This window comes from Vombatus ursinus, unplaced genomic scaffold, assembly GCF_900497805.2.
Source record: "Vombatus ursinus unplaced genomic scaffold, bare-nosed wombat genome assembly UNPS02014810.1, whole genome shotgun sequence".
NCBI lineage: Eukaryota > Metazoa > Chordata > Mammalia > Diprotodontia > Vombatidae > Vombatus > Vombatus ursinus.
The window spans coordinates 31000164-31021560 of record NW_020954588.1 but is presented as its reverse complement, the minus strand read 5'-3'; positions in this window follow the sequence as shown (position 1 = coordinate 31021560).

Sequence of the window (21397 nt, the reverse complement as noted above, 5' to 3'; positions counted from 1 at the left end):
AGCCCTATCCTAGTTTTCCTACAGACATTTTTGGGCAGTGAAACAATTTTCCTCCTCTAATTGGATGGGATTTTATTTCACTCACAAACAAATCTCTTCTAAGTTTTCTTCAGCACCTCCAGCATTCCAACTGATGAATTTTCCTCTAGTCAAACCTACTTCCAATCTTCCCTGCATACTGCTTCAAGATAAATCTACAAATGAGAGAATGTGTCTAAGACCTTTGCAAACCTTCACATACTATGGCTATCTCAGGTGCCATGGTGTTAATGGTGCTAACACTACTTTTATCATTAGCACATTCACACTCAACATTGTTCAACCCCTTCCCCTACCCGCAACTGCCTCCAATGTCATATCCAAGCTCTTTGGCCAGCCTTTCATGGCCTTCAACAAACTGGTAGCTTCCAGTCAATTTAAGCTTATTCTCCATTGTTACACAGTGGGAATCCTTTGTCTCAGCCAGCTCATTCTAACTCACTTCCCCGAAAGCAAACCACTCTAATTTTCACCTCTATTCTTCTGTTTGTGTTCATTTTTTCTGAAGTGACTTCTCTTGTTCCAAGGGTCCATATTTTATTCCTCCTTCCTCCTCCATAAAGCGTCCCCCTAATCAGAGTAGCTCACACTGATTTCACATTTCTTTTAATTCACTTAGCATCTGTTGTGTGGACCACATACCAAAGAAGGTGGTATGCTGATACTTGAAGTCAGAGGAGCCGGGAGGTGGAAACGAGAAGAACATGGGGGACAGCCAGTGAAAATGTTCAGTGCTGGGAGATGGTACAGCAAAGAGGTCAGTGTCACTGGATTGAAGGTATTGTAGAGAGGAGTAAGGAGGAAGGGGACAGGTTGAAAAGACCATTGAAAGACAAATAGAGGATTTTATATTTGGCACTGGAGGTGATAGGTTGCTGCTGGAGTATATTGAATGGGTGGGTGGGATAGGGAGATAAGGAATAAATGATATGATCAGACCTGTACTTTAGGGAGCTCAACTGACAGTTGAACCAGTGCAGGAGGGACAAGAATGAGGAGAGAGATGAGCAACCATCAGGTCATTGCAATAGCCTAGGTATGAGGTGATGGATAAGATCAGCACTAGAGTGGTGGCAGAGTCAGAGGAGGCAAGGGGGCGTACATGAGAGATGTTATGAAGGTAGAAAAGATAAGGCTTGATGATTGATTGGATATGAGAGGTAAGAGAGAATGAGAAGTCCCAGATGGCACCTATGTTCCAAGCTGAGTGACTAGGAAGATGGTGGTAGCCTCAATAGTAATAGGGAAGTTAAGAAGGGGGGAGAGATGGCAACGAGAACGAGTTTTGGAAAGATAATCAGTTTGGGTTTGGATATGTTGAGTTTAACATATCTGTAAGAGTGCTAGTTTGAGATGTCCAAAAGGCAATTGGGGATTCAAATTAAGGGCTGGGAGAGAGGCCGGGTCTGGACAAATAGATCTAAGAATCATTTGCATGGAGATGATAGCTGAATCCATGGGATTTGTTGAGATAACCAAGTGAAACTGTATAGGAGACAAAGGCTTCTACTTATGGGACCTCTTGGGGCCAAATAAGGATAAAATAAAGGGTAAAATAAATGGGGTAAAATAAGGACGGTTGAACTAGATGGTCTTGAAATGCTCAATGGTTCTAGAATGAGTATTTGATTACTATTTATTTCATTGATGCATGTTTCATCATCCTGATTAAATAATAACAACTTTGATGATGGAACTATGCCTTAAACATTTCTTCTAACCCTGGGAGTTCCTAAGACCGCACTGCAATTAGTAGGCACTCCACAAATACTTGTTGAATTGAATCCTTCCTTACAAGGAATATTTTCAGCCAAAGAATCATTTATCTAAGAAGCATTCTTTATTCACATGGATAAGTGATCATAGAATGTGTCTCCCGATCCTTATACATCTAATAACATCAACAGAATTATTCTAAGTGTTTTTGTTAGCTTCCCAAACCAAAGCATTTGCTAGTGGTCTTCATGGACACGTCCCTCCAGACACCAAACTGAAGGGATCCAGATTTCATCCTTGTGGTTACTTGCTACAATAACACCTATCTCCTCCGCAGGATGATCTAGCCCAAGTTGGGGCCTTCCTTCAGTTCTTGCTAAACGGTATTTATACATGCTGTCCTTTGATTATCCCTCAGCCTTAAAGAATGACTTTCCTTTGCTTTTGTTTTTTTCCCCAGTCCTATAAGTAAATTAAATAACCAAACAAAAGGGATAGATTATTTTAAGAGCATGAGGGCAATTACTTCTATGCCAGAGTATTTCAGTCCCCCAAGTTACTTGATTATGCAATCCTCCCCTTGGAATCCAGGGCCTGGTTGTGATATTTTTCCAGGCCTTTAGTGGGAGCTATGCCTGGAAAAGCATGGCAGGGTTTTCCCATTCAATAGCTATCATTCTCACCCCCTAAAGAAATTACAGAATTCAAGAGTCTCTTCCTGGCGACGATCAACCTCTCACCTGACTGAAAAAGACTCAATTCACCCAAACAGTATTGAACGAAACGACTACGACACCGCACTGTTTCTGCTTCTCTGCCAGGGAGTTAAGTTTCACTTAGCAGGACATTCATCAATGAGTTGGAAAATGTACACAAATACAAATAAAGATGGAAAAGCCAACACCTTCCAGTTTTTTTTTCCTTATGTAAGCTAAATTTTCTTCCACTGCAAACAGAACTACTTGTACAGGTGGTTACTAAATACTACCAGCTGCTCCACAGAAATATAGAATTTTAAACAGGACAGAGAAAGAGGGAGAGGGAGACAGAGACAGAGACAGACAGAGACAGAGACAGAAAGAGACATTGAGAAAGATTCAGAGACAGAGAGAGACAGAAACAGAGAGACAGGGCCAAAGACAGAGACAGAGAGACAGAGACAGAAACAGAGAGAGACAGACAGAGACAGACAGACAGACAACTACAGACAGACAGAAATAGAGGCATAGAAACAGAGGAGAGAGAGAGACAGAGAGAAGGAGGGAGAGAGAAATAAAGAGAGACAAAGAGAAAAGAAGGGAGAGAGCCTAGGAAAAGGAGAAGATAAAACAAGAAAGAAATGAGTGTGAAAGTCTATACTGAATATATTTTTTCAGTAATTCTAGAGGGAGAGAAAACTTCAGTCATAAACAGTAAGCAGAATTCCCATTTGGCTTGGCTCCAGTAAATTTGTTGGCTTAGAATTTTTTTGGTGGGGAGGGCTTAAAGAAAATAAAGTGGAACACGAGAACAGACATACCTGCTTTATGTTAAAGAAAAACATGTATAAACTTAATACAGGAAGAAGTTGTTTAAAACTGTGCATCCTTGGGCAAATGTTACCTCCGTGGAGTACCAAGGTTTTTGCCTACTTGGGTTATCAGCTAGATAAATTAGACAGAGCCTGGGGCCAGTCAGACTTTTGTAATAGTAATATTAATAGCTTTGTTTACATCATGCATTAAGGTTTACAAAGGCTGCTTTATTCCTTTTTTGGTGCTTACTACCACACTGTGAGGCAGGTACCATTCTTATCCCCTTTTACAGATGAAGAAACCAAGGTCCAGAAAGTCAACCTGACTTGCTCGAGATTACATGCACTATAAGTGGCAGATCCAGGGTTTGAACTCTCAGAGTCCAAAAGTAGGCTCCTTCCAGCTTTCTTCAAAGAGACTTAAATGCCTGTGACCCCTTCTAAGTCTCATAAATCCAGGGCTAGAAGGGACCTCAAATCCATCCTGTCCAACTCATTCATTTTACATATGATAAAACTGATGCCCAAGGAGGTGATTTGACCAAAGTCATCCAGGCAGACAGGGTCAAAGGTGGGATTTGTTCTCATCTCCTCAGACTATAGGGGTCAGATGCTTTCCACTGCCTCCCTCTTTCTCCCTTGTAATTGGAGGTCAACACTCCTTGCCCCCATCCCCATTTGTTTATACTCAACCACTTCATCTCAACGTTTAATTGTAAACTTACTGAGGTCCTAGATCATGTCTGATCTTTACTGTATGTTCCCAAGGACTTCGTGTCTAGTCATCTGGGGCACTCACTGTCATTCCCTGTTGACTGACTGACACACACAAGTTCACCTGCCATTCTTCTGAAAAGCTAATACAGTTACCAAGCAAACAACTATTTTCCTAGTCAGAAGAGAGGCAGTGTAGAGTGGTAAGGATGTAGGCACTGGAAGCAAAGGAACTAGGTTCAGATCCCAGTTTTCTACTGACCCCCCATGTTAGGTTGGAGAATTGTGTTCCTCCAGGAAGATGGTGGCCACGTGGGACTAGAAGCACAAAGAAGAGGGAAGCCATTATTTCTGCTTTCTTGGGATCGCCTCCAATTTCTCCTAAATGCATCTTACATATAGTTATTTGCATGTTGTCCCCCTCATTAAACTATACATTCCCTGAGGGCAGACTCTGTCTTTTGCCTTTCTTTATATCCCCAGCATTTAACACAATGCCTGGCACATAGTAAATGCTTAATAAATGCTCATTAACTGACAGATTGATCCCGATGAACTACAACAAGAGGCTCCATCTTCCCAGAAGTGCCCGTAAAAATATGGTGTGTGCACTCGGTAAATACGGAGCAAGATGAAATAAAATATTTGACACCCTAAGACTCTCATTAGTTCTCTTCTCTGACTATTTCTATAAAGATTCCTGGTGGGTAGGATTTTGCTCACATGTGTGTGTGTGTGTGTGTGTGTGTGTGTGTGTGCAAATAACCATCTCATGAAAACTTTTAGCACCATTTCTAATTCTGCCACTAAGATCACACAGTCTTTTCCCCACCCCCTAGTTTCGTTTCCTCCTAGACTTTATCTTTTAAGCCTGAACTTATAATTCTTTTTTTAATTTTATTTATTTTATTCTGAACTTAAGAAATAAAACAAGCATTTCTATTCTACTCTTCTTTGAACCTACAATTCTTGTTCACTTTTCACCTCCCACTATATCAGGAAAAGAAACTGTTAGATATGGACATATATCTCTCTAAGTTGTTAGAGACAGTAGGAGGTTGAGAGCTGGTCTCTAAGTCAGGAAGACAGCCAGGAAGATAGTGCTATAAAGAGAAGCCCTAGGTTCAAATCTCACCTCTGACACATACCAACTGTGTGACCCTTGGTAAGACACTTAACCTAGAAGTGCCACAGGTAGCTCATAATGATGATGATGATATTTATGTATTGCTTTACATTTTACAAAGTCCTTTACAAATATTTCATTTTATCCTCACAACCTTGAGAGGTATGTGCTATTATTATCCCCATTTCACAATTGAGGAAACTGAGGCAAACAGAGGTTAAAAGACTTGTTCAAAGTCACACAGCTAGTAAGTGTCTGAGGCTGCATTTGAATTCAGGTCTTCCTGACTCCAGGCCCAGTGATCTCTATCTATTGCACCACCTAGCTGCCTTAACACCAGCTCATTGGACTAAAGACATGTCAGTCTTCCTGGATAGTAGGAATTCCTCCTCAGAAACTCCCTACACAGGCAAAATCTCAAGTCCCATGTAGAGATTCAGCACTGGAACATTTAAGTACCAACCCAAGTGAGAAAACCATTTTGTTCTTAATGAGCTTTCCTTGATTACACCAAAAAGATATAAACATTAATACACTCAATGAGCTCATGCAATGTTCTGCCTCAGTGCAGGAAAAAGTTGTCAGAGGAAGAGATGGAGCTTTAAAAAAAAGAGTAAAAACTGTAGCATTGTATATTTACAACTAGAAAAGTTAATTCATAGATTTAGAACTAAGAAAACATCTAGTACACCTCCCTCATTTTCTGATGAAAGAATTAAGGCCTATTATGGTTGTGAATTAGCCAAGGTCAAACCATTAGTTGGTAATAGAGCTAAGAAGGTTTGAACCCATAACCTCTGACTCAACTTCCACTGTTCCTTCCAATAAGCCATATGTCTCACTCCTCAATCTTGAATGAAGATTGAAAGCACCTAACTATTGGAGAAGGGGAAAAGGAAAGGCAACGATGAGAGAAGGAAAAAGAAATAGAGTGAAGCTGAGAAAACAGTCAATAGCATCCCTTACATTTCTGCCTCATACTGATCTTTTCCATTGTTGACCAATAAGATCCAGATATGGAAAGATGGCACTGATATACAGAGCTATAACCAGGGTATGATGATGGGGCAGTGCTTTGCCCAAGGCAATGAAGGTAGCCAAAATTTTGGATACTTCATCCACAGTGGAAGTTTTCTTTTCCCTTACTGCTTCACCTGGAAGCAGAGAGTCCTCACTAAAGGTCCCATCACCATAGTACCCCTGTTTCAGCTGCCACCAATGCTCCCTGTCACGTAACAACCAACCTGCCTCCTCCTCTAGGTTCTGGGGATGAGAAAAGTAGAGGTTTCAGGCCATGCTGACAAGGCTTGAGTAGACTCTGAGAAATCACTGTGCCCACCTGGGAAAGACTATTCCCACTCACCCCTCTGATCTACTGAATTTTCTCCAGCAACAAGAATTCCAAGTTCCAATTTGTTCCAGTGTTAAAGTGCTGGTGTTACTATTTACACAAGGGTTACACAATTGGTTCTTTTTTTTTTCTTTTTTTCTTATTACAGAGAAAACAAGATGGCAGCTCTCTGGGTGGAGATCATGGTTACTATTCTTTCAGAGCCTGTTCTATGTATGACTTACAATGAACACCTCAATCACCAATTATTGCTACTCATCATTAACTGTACTGAAAATCCTAGATTTTTCAGGTGGTGGTGATACCAGACAGAAATAGTCTCTTCACTAATATAGAATTTAGGCACCCAACTGTTCCAAGTTCCAACATCACTCATACGCCCTCCAAAAATTAGGCTTCAAATGCTATGATGAAACTCCAAGTGTGCCCATATTTTCCTAAACAACGACACTTCATTCTAAAAGCCCAACAGTTATGCTACATTTGTATTTGCATCCCATAATGTGACTGTATTAGTCCCAAATTGTTTTGCAATAAATCATCGTCAGAGAAATATGTTCGTGCTTATTTTTAGTATTCATGGCTTGCACGGTCCTAGAACAACATGTATTTAGTACTTCCAAGCAATGAATCTATAACTTTGGAAGAAACAGCTTTATAGATCACTGAGAACTGTGTTTCCTTAACAGTTAATCAACCACACTCCCCCACTAATCACGGGGCAGACACCCTTTACCTTAAAAGTGAAAAATGAATGACTCTAGCGGCATTCAAAAAGCTTTCGACTTCCCCTTCAACAGGAGGCAAAGGGAAATCCAATATAATTTTTAAAAAGTAAAATGAAATAAAATCAAATCCTTTCACTGACATAGTACGAAGATGGTCATTCAAGCAACAGATTTGCTCCCAACTCTGGCAGCGCTATAACTAGGAAATTTTGTGTCTAGGGGAAAAAAAGATGATGGAGGAGTACAACCCAACTCTCCAAGGGATAGAGGTGGGAAGAGAACCCCCTTCTGTATGGTGCTGCTGATGTTCTGATAGTTACTACAGTCTAATGCAAACCAGAGTATTATGTATCTACTTTGGTACCCTAACTTCAGGAGCAATAATTTAAAAAAAACCCAACCTTCCTTTGAGGGACTATTATTATGAACATAAGCCATACCACGACCTCTTCAAGCATTCTCGAGAACTCTTTCGCAAGCTGGCCCAACCAAGGCAAATATTATGACCACACAACCAACCCTCTATTTTTAACCTCTTCAGGGAAAATGCTTTACTTATTGGCTACAATTAAAATGCCCTACCTTTCTTCTCCTTTTGGTCGTATCTGTGAGTAATTTCTCCAGTCACATTGTTTATAGGAAGTGAAGTTATTCGTAATCATGCCTTAAGAGTATGTACACAAACTGGACATCCTAATAGAGCTCGATGTATTAAATTCCTGATTGTTTGACATAAATTCTCTCTCTCTCTTTTACTCCGACAGGAATCTTCTCATTTATTTACGAATAGGTTAAGACCCTAGTCATGTTCCTAACCATGTCCCTAAGTGCTAACATATATTAAGTAAATTTAGAACCTCTTCTGCATAGGAAACAAATTAAATTGGTTAAACATGGAGAAAGACTAAATGTAATCTATCTTTTGTCATGTTTATGATAGCAGGACGCATCTTACATGAAGGTTCCAAGTTGGCTGTGGGAGCAGATGGGCTGCTTATGATAAACCATAACTACAGACACAGAATGTGATAATATAAATCATAAAGAAGATAAATAACGAAATTCTTTAAAATAACACTGGTTAAATATTTAGACAGTCAATTTTTAAGCTTGCTGTGCACACAAAAATAGTGAGAGCCCTATCTAGGCACCAAGAGAAGAGCACTTGGTGATAATCTAAACAGAAACGCCCAGAACTCATGTCAAGTTAAAGATCAGTACCATTTTTACAGGTCAGCTGAGTAGTAAATAATAATGGGGGGAGGAGAAAGAAAGGGCTCTTTTCAGAGCTGTTTAAGAGAGAGCCAGGAACCCATGAATATGTCTCTGGGCAAATGCGTCATGCAGAATAAGGCTGCAGAATACCAGGAGAGAAAAGTAGAGTTACAATATTATTATTTACACCCTATTCAATTCAAGATGGCAGTGGCACAGGGGATACAGGGCTAGCCTGAGGCTCAAGGAAGATCAACCTGGCTTCAAATCCTGTGTCTAACCCATACTGGGCAAAAGTGGAATCTCTCAGAGCTTTAAGCAACTCTCTGACACTATAATATTTACAAGTTGCTGGTCTTCACCAGTGGATGGAGTTTTCCATACTGGGAATTCCCTACACTGTTTAAACGACAAGTCTCAAATTAAAAAAAAAGTTACCTTAGTTTAATATATATTGACTAAACATGTACTACGTGCTTTTGTGGAAGAAATAGAACTTTTAAAGGCCAAGAGAGTCACCTAGTTCTAAAATCTGGGCCAAGACAACTGTCTTCTGATGAGAACTCGGGGTGTGATCTTAGACTATGACACCTCCTTTTGCTACCAATGTAGGGCACCTAGCCGTAAGAGGCAGAATCACATAATAGATTGACATATTTGGAGTCACAAAGACCTGCTGGGCTCAAATGATGCCTCTGCTACTATCTATCTAGGGGACCATGGACAAGTTACTTACCTTTCTGAATTTCAGTATCATCTTCTGTAAAATGGGTATAGTAATACCTCCAGGACTTACATCATAGGGTTGTCATAAGACTCAAAGAAAATACTATCTGTAAAGCACTTTCAGACCCCAAAGTGCTGTATAAATGGCAGCTAAGTTGTAGAATCCCATCTGATTTGCTATCACTGTTATTTGTGGGAACTGTTTCTACTTAAGGCTCTGTGCCTAAGAGCCACCTCAATCCATGACACCCTGTCCTTTCTATGGAGGTTAGTTCTTGGTTGTCGACTACTATATCTTAGCCACTGTTAGACTTCAGGTTCTCTTTCGAGCACCTGTCTAGCCAACTGAGCTGGCTATCAATGTGCACCACTGCAATACTACTAGACTTGCCTGTCCAGCCATTGACAGTCTCCATTCACTTCTTCCAAGCCCCATCTGCAAGCAAGTTGCACTAATCTTTTTGGTCTATTTTGAGATCATCATCTTGGGACTTGACACTTTGGACCTTGGATAACATTGTCAAGGCCTTTTACTAGAACCATGGTCTATTGGGTTGAAAGCCTTTGCTAGGGATTGGAGAAGGCCTAGACTTGGGATTTCATTGAAATAGGGAACTCTAGAGTGAGGAAACTACCTCAGACTTCATTGGTCAGCATATCGTCTGTGGCTTCTAGTCAGCATTGCCTAGAATCCTAAGACATGCCCAGAGTCAGATGGCCAGGCTGGGTCAAAGGCAAGACTTGACCTTGGTCTTCCCGGCTGCAAGACCAGATTTCTGTCTTCTGGAACACAAACTCAGAAGTCCTCATGCTATCAGATAATAATTCCATAATATTCTATATCCCTTGGGGCAACTGACTTTTATTTATATGCCATATACTACTTGTAGAGTACAAGTGGCTTAAGGATATAAACTTTTTCATTAGAGTCTCTCTCTCTCTCTCTCTCTCTCTCTCTCTCTCTCTCTCTCTCCCCCTGCCCCCCAGCACTTAACACAATGCCTGGTACTTAGAAGATGCTTAATAGTCATTTGATTGAATTGAATCTGTTGGATTAAAGCCACTACTCCATGAGTATGGCTCTTCTATTGACCAATGTTCCTCATAACCCCCGAACCCCTGAGCAGGTGGTTGCCAGAAATGACCGGGACTAAAAACATCCATAATTTAGGAGCCAGTCTTCTAGAAAAGGAAGCATAGGGAACAGAATGCTGGACTTGGAGTCAGGAAGATCTAAGTTCAAATCCTGTCTCTGGCATTTACTAGCTATGAAATGCTGGGCAAGTGACTTCAATGGTCTCGGACTGAGTTTTCCCATCTGTAAAATGGCAATAATAGAGCAGCGACTTCACAGGGTTGTTTTGAGAATCAAATGAGATTATGTAAAGCACCATATAAGTATTGTTATTGTTAATATTATCATTATTATTATTATTATTATTATTATAGATGGTCCTCTTCCAGTTTGTCCAGATTAGTCTATCCTCAATCAGAGACAAGCATTATTGAGTCTATACTTAGCCTTTCCTGCTTGGCTAGAGATATTAGTTATTATGCCTGCATAGCCTCCAAAAATGCCCTATCACCTCCATGCCACAAGGAGGGGTCACAGAAGGACCTCAATAGAGCATCTCTTGGAGTACTCCTTGATGTTTCAGGTAGGACAAAGCTGACACCAATATAAACATCTATTGCATCAAAATATTGGGCTTTTTAAAAATCCCCAGCATTTAGTACAGTGCCTGGCACATAGTAGGTGCTTAGTAAGTGTTTATTGACCAACTGATTGAAAGCTGAACTTGGTTGATAAGATCCATAGCCCATTTGATGGACTCAAAGGCTTTCCCCCCTCATGGTCATATGTTTTCACCTATGTTTCTCCTAGGTCTGACATGTGACCAAGATTATATCCAATGAAGTGTGTAAGAACACACTGTAACTTGTACTGTGAACAACAGCATTATATAGCTTTACTGGACCTATGGATTCACTGATATAGTGAATAGCCAACAAGGAAATGCCCCCTGCTAATACAGAACAACTAAAAGACTGGAAAAATCAACACCCGACAGGGTCCAGAGATAAGATTTAACCTTAGGCCTTGCTGATTCCCTACCCATTAAAGCACACTGCCTGTCAGTTCATTCATTGTTATTTATTAAAAATAATGCTCCACCATTTATGTAATTGAGGTGCTGATGAGGTCTTTTGGGTAGACGAGCCTTGGGAGGCTGATTCCAGAAAAGTGTGATGACATGGAATAGAAGTGCTTTGGAGAAATTCTGAACCTGCATAGACACCCTGAAACTCACTTGAATTAGCTCTACTGGCCACAGAATGCAGAGAAGCCCTTTTGATAGGCTATGGAAACAGATCTGGGGTGGGGGGTGGTATATCCAAAGACCAACCAAGTCAACCAAGGCCAGTTGCCTTTTTCGTCTAACTCCTTTCGGACTGAATTCCAGGGATTTAGAATAAGGCAAAGGGAGAAGCCTCAGGCCCTCTCCATCCAAGGCTGACATGTGACCCATGTGTATTCTAGGTGAAGGAAACTGGAGATAGCTAGGACCCTGCAAGCTTTACAAGGTGGGGAGTGCAAGCCACCAAGAGAGCCAGGAGCTGGTTTATGCTGGGTTTAGCAGTCTACCAGCTCATCATCAATGACTTCAAGAACGAACTGAGAATCATCCGGCCACGCTGCCATATTTGGACACCAGCTTGGTGAGGCAAATGCTATGCTGAAACTGAGTTAAGTCTGAGCCCCAGACTCAGGCAAATTACCATGAGGGTGCCCTCAGGTGTTTGGGGGTTTTTTTGGTGGGGGAAGGTATTGGTACTTTTGTTCTTGATATAGTTTCAAAGCAAATGTCCCTTTGCAAACTCTAATTGATGTTAGTTGGTAAAATGGAAGTGAGGAATTCATTACTGGTGGGTAACAGTGGAGAAAACACACTGGAATGAGGGCACAAGCTGAGAGCATTTAGAAAAATATCTCTCTGATTCCTCAGGAATACCCCTAGAACGCCAAGAGAGAGAGATGTGGCCAGCTTCTCTCCAAAGAAAGTGCCAGACTAATTTCTATATTTACATAGCTCTTTAAGGTTTTCAAAGCATGTTAATACATTATCTCACTTGAGCCTTACAACCTACGATCAAGGTGTATTATCTTTCCCACTTCCTGGATGACAATTTACCAATGAACACGCAGCCGATAAGTATCAGAGGCAGGATTAGAAACCAAGTCTCCACTGCTATTTCCACTATACCATCCCATCCCTCTCTCTCTCTCTCTCTCTCTCTCTCTCTCTCTCTCTCTCTCTCTCTCTCTTTAAAGTAATTGGGGTTAAGTAACTTGCCCAGGGTCACACAGCTAGTAAGTGTCAAGTGTTTGGTCTGAGGCCATATTTGAACTCAGGTCCTCCTGACTTCAGAGCCAGTGCCCTATCCACTGTGCCACCTAGCTACCCCATCCCACCTCTCTTAACTGACTAAATATTCTGTATATACTTGGATTCCCCAGAATAGCTACAGCTTAGATGTTTCTGGAGCAATTATGAAATCAAATGGCCTCTTATCTCAAAATTTCCCAAATCTGTCCAGAGTCCTTAATGACTAGTCTCATGACCTATTCCTATAATAGAATGCTTGGCAACTCTCACTGGTGGATGCATTTTGACTATATATAACAAATGATATTTAAGAGTGAAAATAAATATTCTAAACAGATTTTTTGCAAACACATCAAAACCATACTAATGCTTGGGTTGGCAACAATGCTCACATATTATGTTGCCATTGATGTGTTGATGGGCAACTATTTATCAACTCATGAAAACTCAAATCATCCAACAGAGTGAGGTAATTAATCATTGGAACTAGAAGGGTTCTTTGAAATCCACTACACACTGCCTTCCTCTAACCTTGCCTGGGATTCCGACTACAGTTTTGGGTACCACATTTGAAGCGAGCTGTTGATGAAATCATCCATTAGTCTTCCAGAAAATGTCTCACTATAGCATGGAGGTGACCCTAGGTTCTGAAAACCTGGGGAATTTCTGAATATCGACCTGATGATGGTCTACACATCTGATCTGAGCACCAGCCTAACCATGTTAGAGAGGCTTCCAAAGGAGAGCCATTGCTAAGTGATCAGATTTATTCTATATGGCTCCAGTGGGAAAAAACTAAGACAAGAGATGAGCATATGTTACAGTGAAAGAGCATTGACTTTAGTGTCAAAGTACCAAGGCTTGAATCCCATCTTTCCTACTTACAACTTGTGTTGTGGAACCTTGCAGAGGCTCTAGACTAGAGGTGGGGAACCTGCGGCCTCGAGGCCACATGGGGCCTTCTAGGTCCTTGAGTGTGGCTTTTTGACTGGATCCAAATTTTACATAACAAATGTTCTTTCTGTAAAATTTGGATCCAGTCAAAAGGCCACACTTAAGGATTTAGAAGGCCACATGTGCCTGAAGGCCACAAGTTCTCCACCCCTGCTCTGGACCTGTGATTAGATGATCCAATAAACATTTTAGTTAGGCATAAAGGTTCAGAATAAGAAAAAAATCTTATACAAAAAGAGATTTCTATTTTAAGATCAAACTCATCTTGGAGCTTTTTTTTTCTCCTTTTAGGAGAATCTCAGGTATCATTCAGAAGGGAGAGTATGGAGTTTGAAAAGTCAGAGATGCCTTCTTAGAACCCCTAAAATCTCACTCAGTCACTAACTAATCTGTTTGTATATAAGTTCAACCTGGACTATTAACTCTCAAAGAGGAATGGAAAAATGAATTTTGCAATGGTGATGGTTGAAGTTGGAATGGGGGGTTGTATGCAGTCATCTTTCAGAGTTTATGGGAAAAGAATGACACAGTGGTGAAAAAACATTTGTTAAGCACCTGTCTGTGTGTGGTGCTAAGTGAGGGCTGTTCCAGTTACCCATAGTGATGAATGAGCCAGGTAAAATGAGGGTCTTGTGGACCACGGCTGCCAAGGAGGGTCTCTCCATGGGAAATTCAGTCATGACAATCAGAAGGCTTTTTAAAGGAAAACTTCTGTCATTGATGTGATAAATATCTCACCAGCTGTGAGAGTCACCCTTTCAAACCTACCATCTGATAATCTTCTAAGGGAGAACTGTCAGTAATCTTTGAGAAATCATGGTAAGTAGGAGAGGTGCCAGAAATCTGGAGACGGGCAAATGTTGTCCAGATTTCCAAAAATAAAAAAGAGAGGAGGAAGAAAGTTGGATCTTACTACAGATTTATAAATGACGTCAAACCCCTCAACTCTAGACTGAATTACTAAACAAATGATAAGTGAACACAGAAAAGAAACCAGTGATCACCAGGAGCCTGAGTGGGTCCTCTAAGGACAAATTTGTGACAAATGAAATTCATTTCATTTTTATAGGATTATTACATGGATGAATTGGGGCAATACTGAAAGCATTCCATCTCTTTAGAGAAATAATGATATACATTGATAAATGTGTATTTATCATATACATTTGATAAACATTGATACATTCTTTCCCCATGTCCTTGTGCACAAGATGAAGAGATGCATATTAAAGTTTTAACACAGGTGAATTTGTAACAGATGGAATAGTGGTATCCAGTTTATTGTGGTTTAGGGGATTGGTTTCCATTTAGAGGGAGGATTTAACATTTTTAGCAGCTTGGATAAAGATATGAAAGAAAGAAATAACTATTACATTAGATGATATAGGAAGTGGGGAGACATAAATAATCTCTTGAACTATTTATAAGCCTAGCTGGAATACACATATACAGTGTCTAGAACAAGAAAGGTGACAGTCACGCTGTAAGTATAGTTCCAACAGGAGCAATTCATTACTAAAAACCAAAGTTATTAATAAATAGTGAAGGGACCCTTAGGAAGGAATGACTTCCTTGTCACTGGGAGTTTCAAACAGAAAAGAATTGCATATTTCCTAAACTTTATAAATCCTCCCAGAACCTAACACAGTGCTCCGAATGTAGTATTTAACAAATAATTTGAAATTGAATTGTTCAACAGTACCTCTGTAGAGAGGTTGGTAGGAGAGATATGGGTAAGAAGTTTCATTAAGGTAGTGCAAAGAGCACTGAATTTGGAATCTGATAATCTGGGTTGAATCTTGGTTCTACTACTTCCTGGCTGTTTAATCTCAGGTAAGACACACTCTCTCTGGGCTTCATTTTCTTCATTTGTAAAATGAGGGGATTGAGTTAGTTGGACTCTGTTGTTTCTTCTTTGTGACCCCATTTGGAGTTTTCTTGGCACAGATACTAGAGTGGTTTGCCATTTCCTTCTCCAACTCATTTTACAGATGAGGAAACTGGGGCAAACAGGTTTCAGGGCTTACTCAGGATCACACAGCTAGTAAGTATGGGAGGCTAGATTTGAACCTGGGTCTTCCTGACTCCAGGCCTGGCACTCTCCTCTATGCTATCTGTCTGCCCTCCATGGCCTCTGGATTCCCTTATGGCTCTACATCTAAGATGCTATGATACTCTGCTGATGTTTTAAGAGAAGCATTTTTGCCATTTCAATCAATCATCCAAAAGTTTTTATTAAGCACCGGCTACATGTCAGGTACTATGCTAAGTTCTGGGGATATAAAGAAAGATAACATCAGTCCCTGCCCTCAGGGAGCTCCAATTAAAATTAGGAAACCAACATGAAAATAACAGATTTATACAGAGTAGATGGGAGCTGATCTCAAAGGACTTTAACAGCTAGGAGAGACCGTAAAAGACCGGATTATGGTTAAAGTCTTTAGGTGTTAGGTATGGGCTGCTTTATTCTTCTCCTAGTCTATTCTTAGAAGCAACAAACTTTGCCCATGTCCACAAATAACTTCCTGTTTTTAAAGAAAATGTTTACAGTATAAAATTGGGTTGATGGGGGAAAGGAAGAGGGAGAGACAGCCACATGATAGACAGTTTCTGACCAAGGTGCTGAGCATTCCCATCAAGACTCTAAGGTAACTTTCATTAATGCCGATTAACTCATCTACCAGACCATCAAGCCTCAACTGCAAAGAAAGCAATTGTTTGAGCAGGACCGAGAATCCCCCACACCCCACCCCCATAATAGATGTTTGAGGTCTCTTACTTTTCTCTGATAGCCCTTAAGGTGGTCAGAGGTAAGAGCGCAAGATGCATTGTAGCCGGAGGGATGATTGAATGAAAAAATGGGGGATGGGAGCGAAGCCGATGCAGCTGGACCAATTTCCCACCGCTGCGACCCGCTACAATTGATTGATGAGTCCTTGCTCTGTCAAGAGGCAGCCCTTCAGATTTGATCACATAAATACTCATTCAACTCAAATTCTGCTTGACAAGCCTCAGACAGCTTTGTTCTGTCACAGATATCATTGGAAGGAAAATGCTTCATTAATCATCCTTAATTAACTTTACCCTAGTCTGCTGGAACCAATATGCTCTCTGGCTAAATCCCTCACTTTGCTAGGGTTCGAGAGTGATCAAATTCTGGTGAGTTTTTGAAGTTCCCCTCTCCCATTGCAAGGAAGGAGAGGGAATTGATTGTTTTGAGGAAGAACTACTATCTATTTTGGGATGGCTTATTCAAGGGGCAGTTTCTTCTATAAAAAGAATGCCTACATAGAAGAGACCCGCTTCACGGAATGGTCTTTCATAGAAAATCTGATCTTATTTACATCCAATGGGACCCATTGTTTACTCTCAAATTCTCAGAGATGGAATCTCAATATTACTGCACAATGGGGATAGGCAGAAGCAATACACCTGCAATTTCTTTGATACAGAGACCTTCCAGGTGAGGAAATTCCCTTTACCAAGGCAAGTAGGCAGCACTGAGAGGTAGTCAATCAATAGTCAATCAACAAATATTTACTAAGTGCCTGCTATGTGCTGCATCTATTAAATGGAGAGACTAGAGTAGATAGCCCCCAAAGTCCCTTCTGGTTCTACATCTATGAGCCTGAGTAAGATGTATGATGTTCATCATTCTCGTTTCGCTCAATAGTAGAAGGAGAGAGAAGAAAAGGATGTTAGGATATAGGATACTAGAACATAATGTGCTACATTATGAAAATTTTAGAAAAGAGATTGCCAAAACATAGGATGTTAGAACCGACAGGGATCATAGAAGGTGAGGTAAAGCAACAATCAATAAGTACTCACTACACACCCAGGCATTGTGCCGAGTGCTTAATGTGCTCCAGGTACTATGCTGAAAAGAAAGAAAAGAACATTAGAACACAGAAATCAGCTAAAAGAGAACTTGTGATACAAAGTGTTAAAACGTAAATTGTTAGAAGTAGAAACAGAGAAGTTTAGAACAGATTGTTACAGCTGAACAAAACATAGAACAAAAAAAGAACATGAAATATTACAGGTATAAGGGACCTTTAGATCTTAAAAATCCCATTTTACAGATGAGAAGCTTAAGCCTATCAGGGTGAACTTGCCTGAGGTCACATAGTTTCTGAGTCACTGATATGAGACTAGAACCCAAATCACTTAATAAACCCAACATTTGGGAACAGGTGCTGAAAATCAGAAGAAGTCAATATAGTAAACTTGAGTGCACAGTTCATATTCAACTATGGTGCCAACCCATGAACATTCCCACAAAGACATTATGCCTAGCTATGGCATTTCCAATCTCCTCCCTGCTCTCAGTCTCCTTATATTAGGTTTTCTACCACCATTGGATTCCAATCAATTTAATCAGCACACCCATTTTAACACAAAGCTTGCCCAGTGAAAACAGAAGTGACCGTTTCAAGCTGCGCTCTCTTTAAGGCCAGCTGGCCCATCTTAGAGTTACCAGAAACCTGACTTGCAGCAAGCCCCAAGGTTTGCTTTACATCCTGGATTCCACTATTTATGTGGGTGCTTCCAAGGGTTATCTGAGGAAAGGGAAATGAACTCCTGGAACTGTGGAGGACACCTTTAGGTTAGTCATGCAAAGGCTGAAGAGGCCAATTCAAATACTGAAAGTGAACAGATGAGTTAAGATGAGAGCTTAGAAACTTTTGAAAATGATCTTTTTTTTCATTTTAGAACTCCAGTTAGGTCTTCTAGCCTAGCAGATATTAAATCTCACCTTTAAAAGCAGGTAGAAGGGAAAAGGGAAGGTAGATGGTACAGTATTGGTCCAATGACCTACATTTTTAAAAAGTTTCTCTCTTCTATGTTACTTCTTATAAACCAAGGTTTTCTAGTGATAGGCCCAGAAACTTTCATTATGAACTGCCTCATTTTAACACTGAGTATTAAATCATGTCCCCATGTGCACAGTGACATATAGCAGATATAACAGAGAAAGCAAACGGCAGACATGTGGTTCCCTAGCATTACAACTGAGCTCTGCTTTATGTGAGCATGGAAGAAGATGAACTGGGATATTTTTGCCTTAAATTATTGAAGTATCTTATCTATTTCACCAGGTAATCCTAAAGTAAGATAAGTAACATAAAATTCTTTGAAAACTTTGAAAGTATGACAAAATGTTCGTTTTTGTTATTATTGATATCTCTTTCTTTGCACCAGAGGCAGCTGGCGATGACACGGATAGAGCACTGGCTTGCATCAGGAAGGTAAGTTCAAATTCAGTTGCAGACACATACTACTTGTCTGCCCCTGGGAAAATAACTACTTTGCCTCAGTTTCCTCAACTGTAAAATGGAGATAATAATAGTACCTACCTTTCAGCGTTGTTGTAAGGTCCAAATAATATTTGTAAAAAGTGCTTATTGTAAATGTATAAATGCTTATTCCATCCCTTCCCTGGGCAGTTTAGATAGAAATGGTCAGGGAACAAGTCACTATCCTGCTTTCATCATTTTATATTTAATGTTCTGCAAATATGCAAAAATGACTGCTTCTTGTAATTGAATAAAAGCATTAGAATGTAGGTTCATTTTTCTGTAGTTTCACTGAAAGCATCACCAGTCATAAACAGAAAGACAGGGATGACCTGTACTTCATCCTTTTCCCAGATGACTTGGCCTTAAGCTTGATCTCTATATTTCGAAAGCTTTTGCTCCAAATAGGTTGGAGTATGGCTATTTGATAGGATGATATCTATTTTAAAAAGTACTTTCAAATTTTTTATGGGTCAGTACTCTACCCAGACAATTATGGGAGACTGTTCTGTCTGGGATAAATTATTCTATTCCAGTACAATTTATTTGTTAAATTCTCACGAATATTTTGAGGACTGGATTTGCGGTGTGGCGGTGATTTATAGGATCATAGATCAAATCTGGAAGAGCTGTATCCCCTCATTTTACAGATGAGGAAACTGAGGCTCAGGCAGTTGTCCAAGGTCACACAGGGGGTAAGTGCTAGAGGTAGGATTGTTCATTGTTAGTTGTTGTCAGACATTGGATATTAAAAAGATACTGAGAAGTTTGAAATTGAGGGAAACAGAAGATCCCAGTCAAAACCTAGCTAACATTCAGAGAAAATGTTATACATTTAAAAAAAGCTGAAATCAGTGCTTATTCCCTACCTTAGGAGGTAGCTAGGCAGTTCAGTGGATAGAGTGCTGAACCTGGATCCAGGAAGAACTGAGTTCAAATCTGGCCTCAGACACTTACTAGCTATCTGTCCCTGGGTAAGTCACTTCACCCTGTTTGCCTCAGTTTCCTCATCTGCAAAATGAACCAGAGAAGGAAATGGCAAAACATTCCAGTATCTTTACCAAGAAAACTCCTAATGGGGTCATGAAAAGTCAGAAATGACTGAACGACAACAATTTGAAATGTTACTCATCCTTCAAGGTCTGGATGAACCCCTTCCATGAAGCCTTCCTTGGCCCTCCAGCCAGGGTCCTCACCATCCTTTGAACTCTCATATTTTATTCCTGTCTAACTTGGTGCCTTGAGCATATCAGACCCTCAATATGTGCTGATAGAATCAAGTCTACTTTTCAAGGTTTTTTTAATTATGAAACTAAAATAACAACAACAATCTCCTTGATTCGATTTCATTCCTCTTCCTAATTTTCTTTTTACCTCTCTGTCTCATTTGCAGCTCTTTCCTCTTCTTTCTCTTTTCTAATCCAATTCCCATTTTTTCCAGCCCCGTCTTTCCTTTGCCATCGAAGCCCCCTAGTGTACTCTTTTGCTTTCTGTCTGCTCCCTTGCATGAACTGATAAGAATTGATGTTTGCTGATTTTAAATCGTTATATTGCTAAGGAAATATAGAAGATACACAGTTCATTGGAATGGTCTTCTACGGGGGGGGAAGGAGAGAAAAAGTGAGTCCATGTGAATGGAATATTTGAAGCAACTTATTCCGAGTCCTACTCAAGAGCCATTTCTTTTCTTTTGGCTTTCCTTTCAGGAATATGTCAGTCAAACCCAGGCCAGTAGTACGTGTCAGGGCTGGGATTTGAACGCTGGTCTTCTTACTACAATCCAGGGCATTCTCCATTAGAACAGACCTGCCCCTATTCTAAATGTCTGTGTTGCCAAGAGGATTGTGATAGTTTGAATGGGGGGGGGGGCAGATCCATGAATTACTCAGAGAACTCCCCCAGAAACACACACCCTTAGCCTCCCACTCCCCCAAACCACTTATGCCCAGTTAAAAAAAAGTCATGTTGCTTCAGCAGGAAGGCTGATGGCACTGTCTATACCTGAAGAATACACCTTGTTTATTCCAGCTGGATATTTAAAATCGTGGCTGGCTCTATTCTCCTCCATATCAAGTAATAAAATGAGGTAAGTCGTTTCTGATGTATATGGGAAAAAATCCATGAATGTCCTTTCTCATTAAAAAGGTCAAAGACAGCCTTAATTATTTTATAACTAATGTCTTATTCAACCCCATGCAAACTCAAATCCTTTGGGCTCTGATTGATTCAAAGCTCTTCTCCTGATTCCCTGCTCTGCTATAATAATTGACTAGGCTAGACTTTGCCGAGGTCAGAAGAATGGACTCAGTCCATATTATTTCAGCTAATAACTCAGTTCTTAAAGCAAAATTTGAGAACTGATCATTCAAAGCCACTTTTTCCTCTCTCAATTCCAATGTAATTTCAAATTAAATGATGTATTCCAACTTCACTTTTTACTTAATTACTTTTAAGTGGCTGGGAACTTTTAAGTGGGAGGGTGTTAACAAGATCTAATATGTTCCCCCCAAAATAGAATTAAGGAAACCAATGAACATTTGGCAAAGTCCCTAATGAATACAATTGGATGTGAGCAATCAGAAGGAAAAAAAATACAGGTGGACACAATACTAAGCTGGGGGGGGGG